At 43.8% G+C, this 20,938-nt stretch overlaps 1 protein-coding gene across 1 annotated transcript in view; it reads left to right on the top strand.

The window, feature by feature from the left end:
- Nucleotides 1–254: 254 nt before the first annotated feature.
- LOC144769251 (uncharacterized) overlaps nucleotides 255–20,938 on the top strand; it is a 434,380-nt gene continuing 413,696 nt past the window's right edge. The window contains exon 1 of the mRNA XM_078653312.1: nucleotides 255–275. The gene's annotated coding sequence lies outside the window, so the exon portion shown is untranslated. The remainder of the gene's footprint in view (nucleotides 276–20,938) is intronic.

Below are 20,938 nucleotides of genomic sequence, written 5' to 3'. Positions count from 1 at the left end.
ATAATTTCAGATCCTTCTGAAAGTTTGAGATTGAAAATTAACCAGTTCACTGATTTTCGTACATTGAACCGGAGAATGAGATATAGGAACTGCAGGGAACACTTTAACCTGATGATCATTGTCCTTTGTGTCTAAATTGTATATCTGAGGTCATTGTTTTCACAGACAGAATGTGAGTAATGCAAGATGTATGCTTCCAGGTTGCTTATTTTGATAAATACAAGTGTATACTTATTTAATCACAACAGGGCCTACCAGGACGAGATGGTTATCCGGTAACTAATGATTATTTTTTTTCTTTCTCTCACTTTATCTCCAACCTATTCTTTCTAAGTTGAAATTCTTGATATTGACCCCTTTTTGTATGATTCCTTTTTTTCTTTCTTTAGAAGATAATTCTATGAAGGTATAATGTAAATTCAGTGTTTTACGTCTTTCTGTGGTTGCATAAAATTAGTCTACAGTGTTTCGACGTCCTATTTGGACTGATTGAGAACTCTACTAGTTTGCCACAAGCATAGGTTATGCTGCTTACCTCTACAATTCAGTCACCCAGCAATGCAATAACAATTGTAATGATTCAAACTATTAGTAATGCCAACTTCATTATTTCTTCATAACTATGATTTTTTTTACGGTAGGCTACAAATCATGTAAATGTTTTAGCATAGCACTGATGTCCAGGGAAGAGGGTGGCTTCTTGAAAAGTCAGTAGGAGCAAGCCATGTTGCCATTTCCGCTGTTTTTAATGCATGGTCATGTACATCTAGAAGAGCTAAAATGTGGAGAAAGGAATGCTTGGGGCAAAGGTTTATGGTTCCCAGGTCCAGACTGGGAACCAAATCTGGCCCTGGCAAACTGCTCGGTTGGCACCCCTGGGAGGTCTGAGGTGGTGCGGCCGAGCTGTTTGTAAGGGCCCGTTTCGGACGATTTTGTTACCGGGCCGATATTACAGGCCCGGTAACAAAAACGGCCCCCCCCAAGTGCCCCAAACCAGCCCCCACCCTGGAGGCCCACAGGGGAAACGCCGGGTGCCCGCTGCGGCCAGTCTGGCCCTGATGGTTCCTCATTAGGGTAACAATTCGGGGTTAAGGGAAATGTGGAAGGTGGTTTGAGTGGTGGTGGGTGGCTTGAGCGAGCAGCAGATCAGACCCCTGATTATTGTGTTTTGGTAAGAATGGGACAGAATTGATTCTACCGAAGCCATAGTCAAATGCTTTGTTTAAGAGTTCTGGTTTTAGAGAAAACAAATGTATTCTGTTGGACTCTCAGGTTGATCCTGTTCCATAACTTTCAGCTTTGAATGTATCCTGCACAATCCTTAGATTTTTTTAGTTATTGTAATTTGTTAGACACAAAATCTGTGACTTGGTCGATCAGAGGTTCCTGTGTGGTGCATACTGAGAGGCCAGTTTCCTCAGGTAGCTTGGTCTTTCGCTCTCAAATGATCTGTACGTACTGCATAAAACGTCAAACCTAATCCTGAATGTGGTTGGGGCTGTTGGTAGTTTTTTGGTGAGGCTTGATGTGGTCAAGTTGTTTTAGGTTCAGGTCTAGTACAGGAACATGGGTGTGTCAACTTTGCAGACTGACTTAGGGTTTTGGGAACTTTAGCTACAGTATATTGTAGTATTCCAGTTTTGTCAGTGCTTGGGGTTCTTGACAATTCCATCCAATGTTTATTTGCAGATGGAGATCAGGCTGGAGCCATAGTATAGCAGTCACAGGTCTAAGTGGAGATTATTGGAATATTACATAATCAAAACACTGAATTTTGAAATGAACATTAATAAGTGCTTATACGTGTGCTCAGTGATTTGCAGTTGGCTATTGATAGCAGTGCTGTTGAAGTCCTGCTCCTTGTGGACCTTTGTATATCAGTTGTACTGTCCACCACTGGTTCATCCAAAACCAGGTGCATCAGTCTGGGGGTCATACACCATGCCGACTAACTTCATTTCCCTGATTGTTTCAGTTGGACAAGCCTCCTGTACTTGTACTAGTCTCCTGTTACCATCTTTGCTTATTGCGCAAGGTGTCGTTTTTTTCCTTTCTCTTTCTTATAGGGTTATTCTTATTAATGCTGTTGAGAGTTGGTTACTGAAAGTCACCTTTCCTTTTTTTCAGTATACACCATTTAGAAATATCATAGCGACTGAAATGCAGTAGTTCACATTCGGTTCTTCTTTTCCTCAGAGACTGTGTCCCCAGCACATCTGTCATACATTCATGAAGTTCAAGGCCTGTGCCTTATGCACAAGGTCTTCTGTGCAAAGTGTCAAGTGTTTCTGGCCAAGAGAAACATCTGTTCATCCATAAATGCATATTTAATCCTTATCTCAACAAGCATTTGCAATGCAATAGGTCTCGCATTTACAGGAGTGTGAGCTATTTGCATTGTAAATGACACTGCCTTTTATTTATATTTTGGTTTTTAAAACAAACAAAAGGCATTGTCATTTACAATGCCAATAGCTTAAACTTGCATAAATGCGAGACCTATTGCATTGCAAATGCTTGTTTCTTTTAACTGTGAGCCTACATAGATTTTTAAAACATGTTATGCTGTTTATTAAAATATATTTGATGCCCACCAAGATACTGTTGTGACATTTTATTAAAGACCTCATTCAGTCATACAATTTAAAAGCCCGAAGCTGAATTCAAGTGTTTAAAATGAGGAAGGAAATTCGGGAAGCAGGGAATGACCCAGGTACTACTGTCATAGTACACCAACTGTAGGTGACCATTATAATCGATTCTTAACTCTACTTGTCGATCTATCACCAACTTCTCTGAGGACCTTAGAGTTAACACTAGGAACTCGGATTGTGTTAATACCTCCGACTTCCTCATTGACCTTCTGCATTCAGTAAACTAAGAACAACATCAAACACAGGGCACGGCTTACACTTAAATCCACCAAAAACCGACCTCATAGCCTGTTTCACTCCAAGAACCTCCATTCAAGTAAGACAACAAAGGAAATGGAGAAAAACAGAGCTTTGAAGCATTCGTAAACCTTAAATATCTAAGGAAAATTCACAAACACTTCATAGCAAATTACTTCAAAAGCAAGATTAGAGATCACCTAGCCATCCTAAAACCCTCTTTCAAACCAATAGATTGTCTGCAAATTCTATCCCTCAACCAAAAATGCCCAGCTGAATTACCACTTACCAGAGTCGAAAACATTACCAAATCCCTCTCAATGAAAATGCACGATACCTACAGAGGCCTTGATAGCTCCATTCAACTCTCTCCACCCCTCAACACTAGGTAAATCAGCCACTAAATGGTCTTCCTTCTAGCTGCTGGACTCGCAGTGACATATCACCACAACCGTTAATCAACCCAAATTATTAGATCTTTGCTAGCAACTCTTGTCAGATATGCACAGATGACATTTCTCACCCCTTCTCCAAATTGTTAATAGTTCTCTGGATGAAGGCACACTTTCATCAGCTTTTAAGTCTAACCAAGTCAGCCCTTGCCCCCGATACAGAATCCAAACTTCAGGCCAGTTTCTAAACTACCCATGTTGGTGAACATTATTCAAGGTGATGTGGTTACTAAATCATTTGTCCAACTTGTGAAAGCCCAATACCTCTTCCAGTCAAAACTCAGCATTTAGACAGCCACCCTGCACATCTTAGATTAAGTCCTCAAAATAATAGAGGATAGTGAAACTTTTCTTCAGGTCTGTACTGTTGGATCGCTCATCAGTGCTTTAACCCATCGGCCACTTTTCACTGTTGAGCATTCCCTTCCTCAAAAACGGTACAGAATGCAAAAATGGTTAAAATCATTCTTGACAACGAGATAACAATTAGGACAATTCAATTCTTTCTTATCCTATGCCCAGTGGTTTTCCAGTTCAAAAATGCCTTTTCATACTCTGCCCTTTTAGTATTGCACCTTCAAGGGCTCCAGTTGCCACATCTCTAGGTTACACATTTACTGTAGCTCAGCCTCAAGAAACATCTCAATATATTGGTGAGTGCTTCATCATATCAAATGGATTTAATGAAAAAAATAAAGTATGGTAGGTCTCCTTGATAAGGTTGGTAGTCCACGTTCTAGTGATTGCCCACATCTATGGCAGTAATACTCCTCTAGCATGCCTTCCAAGACTTTCATGCCTCATTCATGGTGCAGCACACCTGATTTCAAATGTTAAGAAATTCCTACAAAATCACCCCAGTTTTAAAACATTTCCATAACTTATCTTTAGAATCGCACATTAACTTCAAATACGTATATATAACACACAATGAACTGCAATCTGGTCTCCTGCATTACCTAAAGGACAAACTACACATCACATAAAAAGAAAGATTGACTTGAGGAAAATTCTGCCTGATCTAGGAGAGCACAAAAATAAAGAAGAGCCAAGACTGTTAAATAGGAGTTCCCATACTAAGCTCCCACAAGATGGAACCAGATACCTAAAACATCAGCCAATCTAAATTTCCTCTCTTGAGGGAAACCCTTAAAAAGTATTTATTTAATCTCCAGCTAAATATTAAAAATGACTTATTCTACATATTTAACTCTCCCTCTTGCCCTCACCTGTTTAGCCTGTACTATGGCTTTGTTTGACTGTTTGATCTCGCACAAATTATCCTGCACTTGTATTATGTTCTACGTAAAGCACGCAGTTGCCCCTGTAGCTAGGTTTACACTCTACAAATACCATAAGTAAATAAATACATACATTATTACCTCAAACGTTATAAGGGAAATAAAAAAAAATGGTGTTCCGTTTCCATGCACATGAAAAGGAACTAAATGATCACATGCACACAACACTCACTTCTGGAGCCAAACTGTGAACTGCACAATACCAATTTAAGCTGCAATAAGCATTTTTACTCCCTACTTCAAGTCATTAATAGCACGGGAAAACTGCTGTTACAAAGAAAAAGATGTATTATTATCATCACCTTGTAAAACGAAGGAGGGAGTCTCTATGATAAAAGATAAAATAGCAATAAAAGATTAATTGCTATTTTGTTAAATGTTCACTGATAAAGGTCCTTAGAAAAGAGAAGCATGCCTCCTACTCTAAAGTGCTACAGTGGTTCGCTAGGCAACCATTCAATATCACATATATATTAAGTGAAGATTGTGAGATGTGAGAAAAGGTTAAAAAAAAGTGGGGTGGGGTTGTGAAAAGACTCGAAAAACTGAATTGACAATGCCAAAGACAAGTCACATATTTATAATAACCAAAAAATATTATAATAATAATCACAATGGCCGAAAAATATTTTAAGTGATTTCTGCATATTCTTCATTGCTTTTTAGGTGTAAATCATAGTTAACCTATAGCCCCAATTAACGTCATTTGTAGGTTTAGTGTGCATACAAATACATATAGTATATCTCGTGCTAAGAAGCACAACAGAAACAAATTACAAACATAGGAGTATCTGCAGAAAGGAAGAAAGTTGCTGTTGAGCAACGGACAACCCAAATGATTAATGATCTCAGTAGTATACAGGAAATAGGCAAGTGTATGTATTTAAACTGTCAATGGAGTTTCGACCCACATCTGGATATAAGGATCTCATTATAGTGGGACACCCTGTGTGAAACAGAAATGAAAGCCAATAAGGCTATAAAGGGTGTCTGGGGGGGTGAAGGCGAAATCAATTAACTTTGGTAGTCAGCCCTACTTGGTAGTCAGCCCTACTTGGGCAAACCATGCAAGGTGAGCATTCTAACCATGGGGGAATGGTTGTGCAGGCTAAGAAGGATATATTCTAATCAAAGGGGGCAAGCAAGCATTGGGGCATGTCGCTAAGAAGAATTTAACCACCTAATGCTGCTTACAGAACGCAGCATCAGCGCTACTGTATGCTTGTGTATGTAAAAGCAAGAAAATACACACCTGGACACAGCACAATGGACGCGAGTAAAACTGTATTTTGAATATTTAGAATACTCTGCTCCAAAAATCATTGAAGACAGTATATAATTATTGATGAGCGGCCCTAAGCGGCTTACCAGGGTAATAGGCACGAGGGCGTGGTGGCCGCTGTCTGGTAGATCTTGCGCCGAATCGTGGGGTTGGGTGGGCTGAGGAAGCAGGAATGACTCCTATTGCAGGCACTGTATACCGCACAAGTAATGAGAGAGGGGTGTGTGGCTATCGCGATTGGTAGTGAGCGCGGAGCTGCAATAACATCTCTTTTCAAACCTTGTTGCTGCTGGTAATATATGAAAACAGGCATATTCACATATTAGAGCAAATAAAACAAGCTGGCTCCATGGAGCCGAAGGGGGGAGGGAAACTGAAAGCACGCGATGCGTGCGCTGCTAGCTTCCGGGGACAGGAGATGTGCACGCGTACGGAGTGCACATCTCCTGTTAGCGTGTGCCACCTCCTTTCTCCCTTCGGCACAGAAAGCGGAAACAATAGAGGCTCCCAAGGCGAAGCTGCGCATGCGCTGCATTCGCTAGCGAGACCTAAACAACCTGCTGGCTGACCCTGTGGGGAAATCTTTGACAGGGATTAGTTGAACCTTCTATCAGGCAATAAGTTTGTGTATTCTGGTGCTGGAACGACTCCCATATGAATCACATATGTGGCTCAGGAAGCTTCTCAAAACCCAACGTCTCTTCTGCTCATCTCCTAGTTTGGCTGTTCACACATGATTTAGGCACACACGATTTTGTTGTAGATTTTGTATACTTTCTATAGCATAAGGTCAGCCACACAGGGACCTATATTAGTGTGCTATCCTTACAACAATAGTTAAGATACATAAAAGGAGAGGATATATATTATTTCTCATGTAGAACGATGAGGAGTACATTTTAAGTTAGGATTGGGTGCATATATGAGTGTGCCCCGCTGGGGAGTTATGGTTTGTGGGGACATATAAGCGAAATCCTGACCCACTAGGCATTTCTCTGCCTCGTCAGGGCATGAGGCAAACAGGATGGGCATGGAACTCTTGGATTAATATATATATTTATAATATATATTTTATGTGTGTATGTATATGTATATATATATATATATATATATGTATATATACATATATATGTGTTTCGAAAAAAGGGTTGCCCCAAGAAAAATGCTCTCCCAGCTGGTAGATCCTCAAAGAAAGCAGTTTGTGGAAGTCCTTTCCCCTGCCAAAACATGCCTGACCCGTGCCGCGTTTCGGGCCAACGCCCTCATCAGAGGCATTCCGTGGTGCAAACGACAATTGCACTAATGAAAAAATCCCTTCTTTTATTTCCATAGTTTGGAAAGTCCAAATGGCAAATGCTGTGTACATTAACAACAATGTCTAATGGTTATGTGCTGACAACTGAACATACAAGTTCAGCAACACACAATAAAATAACCATATATTTAACCAAGCTGGAGTGATTAGCAAGGCACCACTGATCACACTGTGCGAAATCGCAGCACACACCTTTTATAACTAAAGATAGAATGATTTTAAGAGGTCATGGATTCTACTAGAGCAAGGAAGCAATCACCTGCAATTCCCCAACACATCCAACTCTTGTGATACTAAGGATGTGACCTCGTCTATGAGGAGGCTGGAGGCAGATAGTGGACCAGCTTGGCAGAATCCATGTTGCTCATGTCACAGACGGAACAAAAAATGTGATAAGAATGGACCTGAAAGTGCTACACAGCACAGGGAGGACAAGTCCCAAGCCACTGTGTTACAGTGAGCACTCCAAAGGAAGGCCAGACCTCCAGAATGTAAAGTTTGGGATGCTGGCAAGGGACTTTGTTTTAACAACTTTCAGTATGTGAATCTATATTGTAACAATTATAGACTCTTATTGATTAAATCAAAAACTGGAATAGGATTTCATTGATTAGAATAGGCTTAACCAAAACATTTGAGTCAATCAGCAATTTTTCGGAGACGGAAGAGACACATGGAAAAATGTTCTTTAGTAAAAATGTGTCTTTATATAATTCATCAATTTAAAGGGTACATTTCATTTTTTTTTAAATTCATTTTTTTTTAATTTTATTGTTTTCTTGCAAGGAAATACAGCAATACATAAGAGCAAACAAAAATTCAGCTTGAATACATACAAAATACAGGATTAAAGGAAAAAAAAATCAAACACAAAATGATTAAATCCAGTCAGCAATTGGTGCCCAAATTTTCTCCCCCAAAGCTCTTCTTCTGATCCCTTTTAACTTATAGATGGCAGACTCAATATTATACATGAACAATATTTTTTCACGCCAAGTAAAAAAAGAAGGGTCTGAATTAATCCACTCCCTAGTAATGCAGGCTCTGGCTACTGCCATACAAATAAATAAGAAGTAAGTTACTGGCTTTGGTCTAGAGATAGAGGACTCCAAACCTAGTAACACCATCTCGGCGGTTACAGTGATATCACAACTGAGAACAGCAGCAAAAAAACTTTCAATTTGTTGAAAGAAAATCCTACGTTTTGGGCAGTGAAAGAACATGTGCAGATCGTTAGCTGCATGAAGGCCACAACGGCTGCAATTCGTTCCAATGGTGGTACTCCACTTAACAACCTTACTTGGAGTGTAGTAGAGGTCATGTATGCACATAAAATGCTGAGATTTCAGCATCCCTGTAATTAAACATTCTGAAGCACACTTAACGGAAAACAAAACATCAATACCGGGGATGCCTAATTTATTAGCCCATTTCAGCTGACACTGTTCCATATCGTCCCCACATTCTTGAATCAAACTTAAATAAAGAGAGCCTATAGGGGCTTTTTTCTGCAAAAGTACCAATAAGGGAATTCTTGTCATTCTGGCTGAAATGGTAAATGGGTAACTCTGTAAAAAACTATGGATCTGAAGGAATTTAAAAAAATCTTTTCTTACCAAAGAAAATGTATTCTCTAATTCCTGGAATGAAGCAATTTGACCATTAATAAATAAATCACCCAAATAACGTATTCCTTTCTGCTCCCATCTATAAAGGGTACATTTCAACAGGAATTGTTGATTGTAATGCTAGACAAATGAACAAGGAATTTGTTGAATCAACCTATACTTCATTTGCAAAAAAGTCCAATCCTAGATTAAATATTAGATGACATCTATTCTGCCACAATAGAATAGACACCTATGTATTTTAATCATAAACAAAGAAAAGGACTGTGTAGTCGACATTTCGGTCTTGACTTGAATTAATCCTTCAGACCATCTTCAGGACAGAGAAATGTGTAAACGGTAGTGACCCTTTACAGTGTGATCCTAATCTGGTCTTGTATGTATCCGCCAGTAGTTGAACGAATCTCTTTGGAGTTTGAAATTATCGATCTCCTCTCAATTATCCACCGGATAGGATTAGAGCATTATTATTCTTCCGAGATCGGCTGTCCTTTTAATTTATAGACAGTGTTGGTGCTTGAGATTTTAAAGATTGAATCCAGCGCAGTCCTTCCGAGCTTCCGTACGATTCATCCGCAGTAGCCTTTGGTGGATACATACAAGATCTAGGATTGGACTTTTTTGCAAATGAAGTATAGGTTGATTCAACAAATTCCTTGTTCATTTGTCTAGCATTAGGATCAACAATTACTGTTGAAATGTCCCTTTAAATTGATGAATTATATAACGACACATTTTTACTAAAGACATTTTTCCAGGTGTCTCTTCCATCTCCGAAAAATTGCTGATTAATTGACTCAAATGTTTTGGTTAGTCCTATTCTAATCAATGAAATCCTATACCAGTGTTTGATTTAATCAATATGAGTCTATAATTGTTACAATATAGATTCACACACTGAAAGTTGTTAAAACAAAGTCCCTTGCCACCATCCCAAACTTGACATTGCTTATAATTGCCCAAGCTCGCAAGGGTTTATTGGGTTTTCTCACCCATCCTACTTCTAGACCTCCAGAATATCAGCCTGCATGCTTAGGCATATCCCCTATAAAGAAAACGAAGGAAACCAGATGAGTTTGTTCATGTACAATAAGGAGGACTGTAAAAGCAGGACCTCTCCAGAGCACATCCCAAACAAAGCAAATACAAAGCAAATTAAAACAAAGAAAGAACGGGCAAAATCCAGTGTAGTCTGCCTAATGGAAACAGACAAACACAACTTCCACATGATTAGCAAGGTGTTTATGTTCTCATGGTATGTGGGTGGCAAAAATGTATTGCTAAATGTAAAGGAATCGAATGGTTGCTGGTTTCCCAGCCATGGTTACCCTAAAAATGTCAAACAGTGTGACAAGGAAGAGGGACAAAGCAGCAATGTACACCACACTGTGGTTGGGTGTGGCCTTGCTCCCTATAAATAACATGTTAAGTGGAGTCACAGCACAGAAGAATGAAGCATGACAGAATCATATTGGCAGAATTTCCACAGGCATGCCACAGCCAAACCTTCCCCTGCCACTCCTAGAGGGTGTTGCATGTTATCTAAAATAGAGGCACAAGTGTGAAACTGAGCTGCATTAAATGGGGCATAGCCCTTGCCTGTGCACATCTTACACAACACGCATAATGTAACCCATGCCCTAATATCAAAATACTAAGTTGTCTCTTAGACAAGTGTTTCTTGCCTTAATTTTGCCTGTATAGGCACTAAAATCAACAGATGGCACTGTCATCCAGTGTAATACCCAAAATACCAATCTTGGAAGATAAAAGGCTGGGTCATGACCTGCGCATCACTGCATATGTCAGTTGGAAGTGCTTACTTCAGTGAGCCATCCTGCTGGCTTGTTACCTGAGTCTACAAGAATGTGAGTACACGTGCTAGTAACATTTGTCCAATTGCCAGACTTGTTGTTTCAGTGCTTAATTTGCGCCGGTGGTTTCCGGTGCTCCTCACTGGCACTTAATTGTCAGCACCGGCGCTTGTGACAGCCTGCCACAAGGTGGCACTGTCTTGATAATTTTGTGATGACCAAAACAAGTTACTTGTTAATGCTATATTCATTATAAATGACTGTTTCCTGACGCCCCTGCCATGCTTATAGCTCTGGGGGACTGAAATAGTCCAAATTGTCACACTTGTAGGAGTGTGATCATTAGTAGTTGTGGTGTTACTATCATTGGCTGCATAGCATGGGCAATGTATGGTGGAAGGCGCAGTGGCCGCTTGACGAGAACCCTGGCACTTGTTTTGTTACAAATTAAGCACTGGATCAGATATATATCGTTCTCTGATGCCTGAACTTTGGCCACTCTTAGGAAGATGGTGGGATAACCAGGATAGTCTAGAAATGGCTTTGGGAATCAAGGAGCCAAATGAGGTCATCCTCCCTAAAACAAGAGCACACCCACATTGTGCATTATATCTGTACATTTTGTGGGGAAAATAGCTGGGTGTGTGGTGTGACAGAACATTAGGGATGTAGAAGTTCTACATTTAATGGCAGAGTCGCATTTGTTTATGTTGCTTCTGCTACAGCAAGCACTCTTTCTCACTGTAATAAAAGTTCATATTAAAAGCTGAAACTTTCCAGTTCAAAGAAAATCTTTCTGTCCTTTAATGAAATGTGTAAACATAAATTCGCATGCATTTCCTACCATAGCAGCCCTAATGCCAAAATGCAGCTTATTGTGAGCAGATGGGAAACACTTTCTGATGAAGTCAGCTCATCTGTTTATCCTTAAGCATATAAAGTCCAGTTTACTGTGTATTGGTTTGAATTTACTATTTACAGTTCGTGACATTTAACAGTGGCGTAAGTATTAAACATTAGATTGATATTACTCAATCTTGGGCTTTGTTGTGATGGAAAAAATATTGATCTTCCTTCTGTGGCATCACTTAAATCGTGTCTGTTGTTTGGGATGCCGTCTGTGTTGTTCATCATAGTTTGTGATGAGAGACATAGTTTACAATGTCTTCTCTAAATGACTCCTGGCGTGCTGATAACTTGCAGTCTAAGTAACAACAGGTCCAGGAAAACCCTTCAGCACTGACCACAGGAAAATAGCTATAAAACTCAATTTTAGCGTGTCGCCGTCTGCACGCTATACCGCATCATTACTGGCTACAGAACACTGCTGTTTACTGGCTACAGAACTTTACTGTCCATACACAATACACGACATATGTCTACACTGAATAACCATCTACCCATCACTGTACGTGCACTATACACCCAGTGGCGAAGTGTGAGGGGGGGTCCGCCCTGGGTGGCACACGTTTTGTGGTTAGTACTCCCCCTTACCTGCGGGCGGCAAACACAGGGACCGCCACAGGGGGCCAAAGGTCTAGCTACAAAGCCACTGTATACAGCACACCACTGCTTGTACGATATACAACACAGCAAGGTCTATTCATTATAGAGCACTCCACAATCTACACATTAGTCTACCATTGTCTGCCTACTATATACAGTAGCGGCTGGTAGGGAATGAGGGTGGAGAGGTGGGGTGGGGGTCAGCGGGGGACAAAAGAATTTCTTTTTTTTAAAACACTTACATCCTCCACCGGACACGTCTCTTCTCTGCTTCTCGTGAGTCCAGAACCAGGACGCAACCAGGCTCATCATAGCCAATCACAATGCTGCAATGCAGCATTGTGATTGGTCTGAGCGCCGTGGATTGGCACTCAGATGTGGCCTGTGGGGGCCTGGGCATGTTCCCCACCAGGCTGTGTAATGATGCATGGTGGGGAACAGGCAAAGTGCACATGACTGTTTGGCTGGCCTGAGAGTCCCCGTCAAACATTCATGCACACAGGCCCGGACTGGCCATAGCGGGCACCGGGCAATCCCTCGGTGCGCCGCAAGGGTGGGGGCCGGTTTTAAGCCCTAGGGGGCCGATTTTGTATCAGGGCCGTTTTTGCAGCATAATCGGACCTGTAACAAAATCGGCCGAAAACCGGCCCCGGCAAAGCGCTCGGCGGCACCTCCAACCCCCCCCCCCCCCGAGTGGGGAGTGGGGGGCCGGCCGAGCACTTTGCCAGGACCGGTTTTGGTTCCCAGTCCGGCCCTGCATGCACACTTAGAGTGGGCAAACCACTCCCCCCCTGTGCCTCCAGCACCGCCCCGCCCTAAGCTAGCCCAGAACCTGCCACAACAAAAAATGATAATAACATGGTTATTATCATTTTATTTTTCCTGCTCAAAGAGCAGTGGTGCGACTCTCCGCCAATGACTATTTTAGCACATCCCTGTCTACAACCGAGGTATCCTGCTGTCCTTGCTGCGTGCTATAGCTGATGAGCAACCAATGAAGGTGGAACAAGCATGAGAGCCCGTGGAGACCTCCAAACTCCCCACCACACTTTTTGGCCTATTTTTCATTTTCTTTGTTTTTTTCTGCTACTTGAATACAAGTCAGAAACCATTCCCATAAAACTCTCCCTCCCCCTCCCTGCTGTCCCACGATAGCTGTTCCTACTCCAATGTGAATACACCTGCTCTCCGCCAGTGCTTGGCGGTGATCTGTACTGTGATTACACTCGTCCAAAGCATCTTCCCCTATTTTTATCACCTAGGCTAGTTATAGCACAATGTCCTCCGAGTCAGCCCATTTGCTCTAGGTTACCTTCTTATAAGAGAAGCCTTTTATTCAGCATTCTTTGGCGAGATTTAAATATTCACTGTGGCTTTCAGCTAATGTAGTATTGTCTTATTAGTCAGTCTGACCTGATGCTCATGACTATGATAATTCATTTTAACTGAAAATCCCATTTTGAAGATCAAAACACTTGTTTAATCGTCATTTATTTAGCATTTCGTTAAATTGTATAATATTGAATAATTTTATTTGTCAGCATTTTATCTCTAAGCAACATTCCTGATTTTACATCTACCCTCTGGCTTACAAGATATATATTTCTTGCTGTTTTACACTAGGCTAATACCTATGGGCTGACACAGAGCAGTGCACATTTCCTTTGTTCTGTGGTTTTGTTTTAAGTAGTCTGTCACATTCATTGAAATGAACTGCACACATTTCTTCAGCACAGTCCCATTAAGAGCGCATTCCCTGGTGAGCTCAGGCTTTTGGTAAAACCCCAAGTTCTCAGTTCTAAAAAAAAAAATTGCCTGCATTCAAAAGGCAAGGAAATCAGGTAGCACACGCTCTAGAAATCCAAGTGAATTTGCTATTCTGTTTGTTTTCCATTTGGAGATATACACCTATTATTTTTGACCTCTTGTGCCTCTTTCCATAAGAGTAAAGGATTCTAGTCAATGAGCAGTAAGAAAGGGCATCTTCCAGTGCCCATATCGCATTATCTCAATTCCTTGAGGTCCACAGGTGTCTCTAGATGTGAGTTTCTGGAATGGAAATGTCCACTAAAAGGCTCTTGAGTGCTGTACCCCAGCCCGATGTTAATCTCCTAGCAATTACTGTACTGTTGCTGTAGGGTTTTGATATTTCCCCCAGTGAGCACGGCATTCATGAATGCTCACAAAGAAGTCTTCCTGTTAAATGCCATGGGACATCACAACATGGCTCTGAGTCTGAGGGGTCACCCGAAGTGCATCTCTTTTTGAGAGAGTGGATAATGTCCCCTCTAGGCAATGTGGGGCTGGTAGTGGTGGAGGTAAAGATTACAGTGAAATGGCAAGCCACGTTATCTGTCTCCTTCAGCAGGAGACGACTTCAGTTACTTTGTATAATTTGCTTTGTTTCTGGCACTTATGTGCCAATGTTTCCTGATCCTTGACATTTGGAGGAATAGGAATCTACCTGCGTGTCAGCCCTGAAGAAGTCGAGGTATTACCTACCTATAGACCATATGTGTTGGCTGTAAAGCTCTATGTGGATGTAGACAGTCACGGCTGGCATGACTCGTGTGGAGGGTGTTGTTTAATAACCTTAGGCGGTCTGATCCGGCCCCACATCGTCTCTGCTTCTCTGCTGCTCGCAGGCAGCCTCCCTCCCCTTCCCTAAGCCAAACCCAATGCTGCAATGGCAGCGTTGTGATTGGTGGGGACCGTGCCCAGCCAGGCGCCTATGCGAACTCTGACATTTTCTCCGTGGAGGCTGCATGCAACCTACATGGAGAAAATGGCGGAGTGCACATGACCGGTTTGGTCGGCCCCAGAGGGCCGACCAAACAGTCAGGGCCCGCAATATTGGGCTAGCCACTCCTCCCCTGTTACAGGACCGCCCGCCCCCAACCAAACCCTTCTGCTTTCTCGCCGTGCGAGAAGCAGGAACATAAAGAAAGCAGTGGGGCGATGCTCCTCTGCCCACATGGAGGAGGAGCCGCCCCTGGATGTAGAGTTCTTTGTTGGCTGTACTACAATGATCTGTTTGGAATGCATACTGGCTGTAACAGTTTCTACTGGACCTATATGAAGATTTTGGATGATTCCTTTTTGGCCCGAACAGAGGAATTAGATTAAAGTGAACTGTGATCTATCATTTCTGGATTTCAGACTGACTTTCTAAACCTGTTCAGTGCTCGGATTTGCTCTTTCACTATCTGTGCCAAACTATGTTAGTAGTGCAGGCTGAGGTGAGTGCCTGTGTTCATGTTTAGCTTGGTGCTGCAGAGGAACCCATGTTGTCTTCTTTGGGTTTGTATGTCTACTCAAGATGGTGGATGCCTTGGCTGCCACAACCCAGGGTGCAACAACTCGGGCTTTGTTACCGTTTAAGTCTTCCCTGGAATATTTTTCCTCCCTGTGCTGTACTGTAGAGGAATACCGTGCCCTTCAGGAAGGAGTTACCAGATTACCTCCTGTTCCTTTCTAACACCGTGGTCCCTGCTTCTCCTCTCTTCCTGCTTCACATGTGTCACAAGGGTTGTGGTCTGGCTGTCCGAGGCCAATACAAGTAGAACCAGCTCAGGAATGGGGCTCTTGTGTCCATGGGCAATGCATGCCACAATTGTGCAGTAGCTAATCATTATTTGATTTGGGGAGCCCCCAAAATTCAAAACGTGTAGCGGAGCTGATTGGCAGACCTGATGTTCCAGGCTTTCTCACTGCCTAAAGAGGAACTGTACACCAGTTTAGTTGACAAGGTTACCGTGCTGTAGGGCTAAGAGCTGCAGAATACTTGGGTCCTACCAGGCGGAGGGCTAAGCCTTAAACACAATACCTGCAAGATGTGCTGCTGAACTGCCTTGTGGGAATGAGAGCCCTGCTGCTGTGGAGAGCGGTTCTGAAGTCTTCCCTGCAGAGGAACAATCATCCTGCAGCTTATAACATCTTGTAGGAGCATTGTGAGGTCTCCACTGCTCGAGTACAAGGTTCAAAACTGTTATGCATGTAGAAGCATCGACTGTTGTTCAGGGGAAGGATCAATGCGCACAGAGTCTTGTGGCAAGCTTGCATTGTCCCCCACTCTGTCCATGTGCCCCTAGTTGCTTCTCAAAGACAGGAAGGTGTGCCTCAGGTTTTATACCCAGCGTGAAGCGTTGCGTTTCAGAGAGGTAGCTGGGTAAGGATGTTCTGAGTTAAACACTGCACACCACATCTCTTTCCGGAGAGTGCTTGTAGGGTTATTAGACTCCTAAGTCTCGACTTCCAGCTGCCTTTATTACCCGTGCCCATATCCACAAGTCTGTGGGCAGCTGAGGTGTGGGGAAAAGCTGACTACAATGTGTTATTTACAAGATAAGTGCCTTTGAAGTTTTATCATCCAAGGAATGTAAAGAATCTTACACAAGTCGCGGTTTCAAAGAAAACGTGCCTTAGACTTCCTTAACATACGGCGTTTCTTGTAACTTGGCAAAGAACCAACTTTAGTCCTTAAATCATTTTGGTAAATGTTACCCCGTGTGCTGCTCTTTGCCACGACAAGAATTCAAGTTTGGGTGGGCTGATCTGACCATCTGTCAGTGGTGGGCTTATTTGGGCCTGAGAGACGTAAATATGGCCCTTCAAGAGACCGATCAAATCTTGAGGTTTTGTAGTGGCCAGTAGCTCTCCTGTCTCCACTCACTGAAACACACTGACACCGCCTCTTTGAACTCAAATGTACCTGTAACCTGTGACCACGGAGTCCCTTCCAATAGAAACTGTGTGTTAGCATGTGCTGTGACTGTCAGGTTCTAACGATCCAAGGTCCGATTTGTCGATCTGTTACTTGCAAGCTCCACAGAAAAGCCTGAATTAACACGGACTTGGTCCATAAACATAGCGTGCAGTATTGACATTCTGTGGTAATATTTGATATGATATGAGGTGAAGAAATCTGATTTTCTTTGTGCCCATCTAGGTTATCTGTAGCCTTAAGGGCCTCATGAAATATTATTTCATTTTCAATATGGAGTCATAAATTGCCCATTGACTTTTTGTGAATGGAATAGTATTTTGCAAACCAACCTATGTACTAGTAAGTTGGTTCATAATATACCAAATGGCAGAGAGTTGTATATTGGCCAGCCTAATTAATATTCATAATATTCACATGTCAAGTTGCAATTTGCGACCCACTGTGATTGGCTATAATCACATGGTTGCTTGGCCAGAAATGGACAGCGGGCCACCATTCCTATTATTGTAGTCCAAAACTGAAAACATTTTTTTAAGCAGCCTGCATTCCTTTAAGTAATCAGTACTGTTTTAAAAAAAAAAAAGGTTTTGTGAAACTTCAGGGGGAGCCATCAGTAGTATCCTGACCACTGCCTACTCTCCCCTGAGGCTGCCTACATGATTCCCAATGGGGAAGGGGCCCTAAGGGGTTCTCTTCTCCTTTGTCAATTAGTTACCAATCTGGATTCGTAACTCATGAATGGTTTGCGACTGCAACTGTGGTCACAAACCATTGATACATTCCTTTCGAATTTGAAATGAGAAGAGTACTCCCTTTTCACACCCCTTCTTATTTGCGATTTGGAAAGCAACACAAAAATTCTTCTATGAGTCAGAAATACATTTCTAAGTTGATTTGTACATAACGAAAAACCTAATTTGTGAATCACAAGGCTTGTGAATACAAAAGGGCTTGATACATGCGATCCTTGGATTTGTAAACATTACATATTATCATATTTGTTGATGCTACAATTAGAAGCTGATGGATGGAGACCTTCTTTGTCGAACCATTTTTATTTTTACATTATATCTTTAGCTCTAAACTAATGGACCCTCCCCTAATCAGTGCTTGATTTAAGCCAGTGGTTTCTGATGCTTGGCACCGGCACTTGTGACAGTCTGCCACATGATGGCACTATATGTGTAATTTAGAAATGAGCAGGACAACAGTTGTGTATTATTGTGATGTACATTAAATGCGACTAATACCTGCCGTCCATGCCATTCTTGTAACTTTGGGGGCTTAGAATAGTCTGAATTGTCACATTTGTAGGAGTGTTAAGGTCAGTCATTGTGTAGGTACTGTTGATGACAGCGCTGGCATGGGCGGTTCAATCTGCAGTGGCCTCCTGATGAAGGCCCTGGCACTTATTTTATTACAAATTAAGCACTGCCCCTAATGGACTTTAAATCGGAACCTTTCCCCTTTTTCCATCGGACTTAACTCTTAGAAATTTGAACCATCCTTCTGCAAGCTGAATTTTATAACAACTTGATAAAGATTTACCTAATGTTTTGGGGCATCTGAAAGAGACTATTAGTTATGGATTCCTCACCTTAGAGTTACCCCCAGGTGTCAGGCTGGATCCTGAGAATTTTTTCCTCAGCCTTACCCCTGCGCGTAGATAGGTGTCGTCAGTCGGCTCCATGTTCGTCGTTGGCATCGTGGTCACCAAAATGACGTTGTGGTGTCTACTAAGAGATACCGCCCTCGCGCGCTGATGTCAGTTCTTTCTTTTTCCGCGCAAGCCAGAGCAGTTCCGGAGAGAGCGGTACCTCGAGTCACTTTTTGACTCAGTTTTTGCAACTTTTGTCGACACCTTTTTTGAGTCGATCAACTATTGGTGCACGGAGGGAGATCACGTCGGACCAGCTTCAAGGCTTGTGACTCCTGTCACAAATTGATGTCGGTCACCTTCTGTGCCTTTGGTGCCTGGAGCGCAACCACAACCCGAAGTCATGCTCCGGCTGCTGGGTCATGAACCTGAAGTCTTTGCAGGAGCAGTCCCGAAAGCTTCTCGAGGCCCGGCAGTCTGCTTTGCGACGTTGGAGGTCCCGGTCGGGAGGGAGGTCGTGGGACCAGTCACGGAGCGACCACCACTTATCATCAAAGTCTTCATCTTTGGCTAAGTCAAAGCACAAGAAGAAGGCGAAGAAGCATTGTCGCTCTTTGCGTTCTCCCTATCCGCCAGCCGTCGTGATGCGGGCAGCAGACGGTAGTCTTCCGGCTCCGCCTGCACAGCCTGTTGGGTCGACTCCGGCCTCCCCTCCCTTTCCGGGTGTCAGAGTGACCCCTGCCCAGCTTCGAAGCTTTTACAAAGCCTTGCAGTCCATCTTCGGTCAGCCCGACACCACCAGCGCGCCTCCAAGCCCCCGAGGATCCAGGCCTGATCAGGATCGGTGCCCGTCGACGTCGTGACACCTCCTCCGGCACTGAATCCAGTGACAACACCTCTGCCGCCTCCAACACTGGTTGTGTTCCCAGCTGGCGTCGGCCCTGGCCTCCCCCTCGAAGAGTACACTGAGCCGGACGTACGTCGCCCGACGTTGGGACCGGTACCGACCGGTACTTTTGTACCCCTGTTCTCCCCTATTTCCTACCACCCTGAGTGGCTACCAGGAGAGGGTGAGGAGGACTAGGCTGGGTCTGTTGACCCTTTTAGGCCAGTTAGAGGAATCAGACTTGAGAGAGGAGTTGGGTGACTTCAGTGGTCTGGATACCTCTCCAGACCATGGCATGCTTTCTTCCCCTACCGTGGCTAAGGAGGAGGGTGCGTCTTACGCAGTGGTGTTGCGTAGGACAGCCAAGGCCCTAAACCTCGAGCTTCTCATGTGGCGGTCAAGACTAACCTCTTGACTGCGGTGCTACAGCGGCCTCTTCGGCGCCCCTGCTGCCGTTTAATGAGGCCTTTACGGACATCCTTTTGGGCACTTGGTCCAAGCCCAACACAGGGGCTCCTGTGGACAGAATGATTACCCAATGCCACCGCCCGGCCCCGTGTGACCCCATTATCCTCTCTTCCCATCCTACCCCAGAGAGCTTGGTAGTCCAAGCCTCCACGTCAAAAGGCGCAGTCCCTAATGCACCACCTGATAGGGAATCCAAGAAGCTGGACCACCTTGGGAATAAGATGTTTTTTCCTCCAGCTTGGGACTGCGGTCAGTGAACACCGCATGTCCATTGGGCCGTTACTCCCACCCGGTGTGGGACACCGTTGCGCAGGTGGTGCCACAGGGGCCGGAGGAGGCCCGGGCCGTGCTCTCCCATGCTGTTGCTGAAGGGAGAGATGCAGCGAAGTTCGCCATCCGCTGTGGGTTAGACACCGCCGACTCACTGGGCAGCACGATTTCCACATCGATACCACGGAGACGCTATGCCTGGATGAGGTCCACTGGCTTCTCAGATGATGTCCAAACAACACTTTTGGACATGCCCTTTGATGGCCATCGCTTGTTTGGCGACAAGGCAGACAATGTGCTTGAGCGCTTTAAGGATTCTAGGGCTATGAGCAGATCCTTGGGCCGCGCTTCCACCTCCTGCCCAGCGCAGTCTGCTTTTCGTCCCTTTCGTGTCTACGGAAGGGGTGCCCCGCCACGTTCCACCGAGAGTCACAGGCCTGCGCAAGCTGTCCAGCCTCTGTGCAGCCAGGGTCATGGATCCCACCGCCTTGGGTCAGGGGGCCAGTGCGTGGGCCAGTCTACCAGCGCCACCTCTGTAGCATCCTCCAAACCCACCTAGTCCGGACTTTCAAGCCCATCAATCGCTAGTGAGCGGCAGGATTCGCCATCACCTCCCCTACTGGCTCAACATCATGTCAGACAGGTGGGTTTTGCAGATAGTCCAAAGAGGCTACTCCCTCACCTTTGAGACTACCCCTCCATCCATGCCACCTCAATTCCATCGCATGTAGGAGGATCACCTGACCCTTCTCCAGCAGGAAGTTACGGCTCCTTTGACAAGAGAGCCATCGAGCGAGTTACT

The sequence above is a fragment of the Lissotriton helveticus genome, chromosome 7 (genome assembly GCF_964261635.1).
Source record: "Lissotriton helveticus chromosome 7, aLisHel1.1, whole genome shotgun sequence".
NCBI lineage: Eukaryota > Metazoa > Chordata > Amphibia > Caudata > Salamandridae > Lissotriton > Lissotriton helveticus.
Note: the sequence above shows the minus strand (reverse complement) of the source record. Positions and strands in the feature narration are given on the sequence as shown.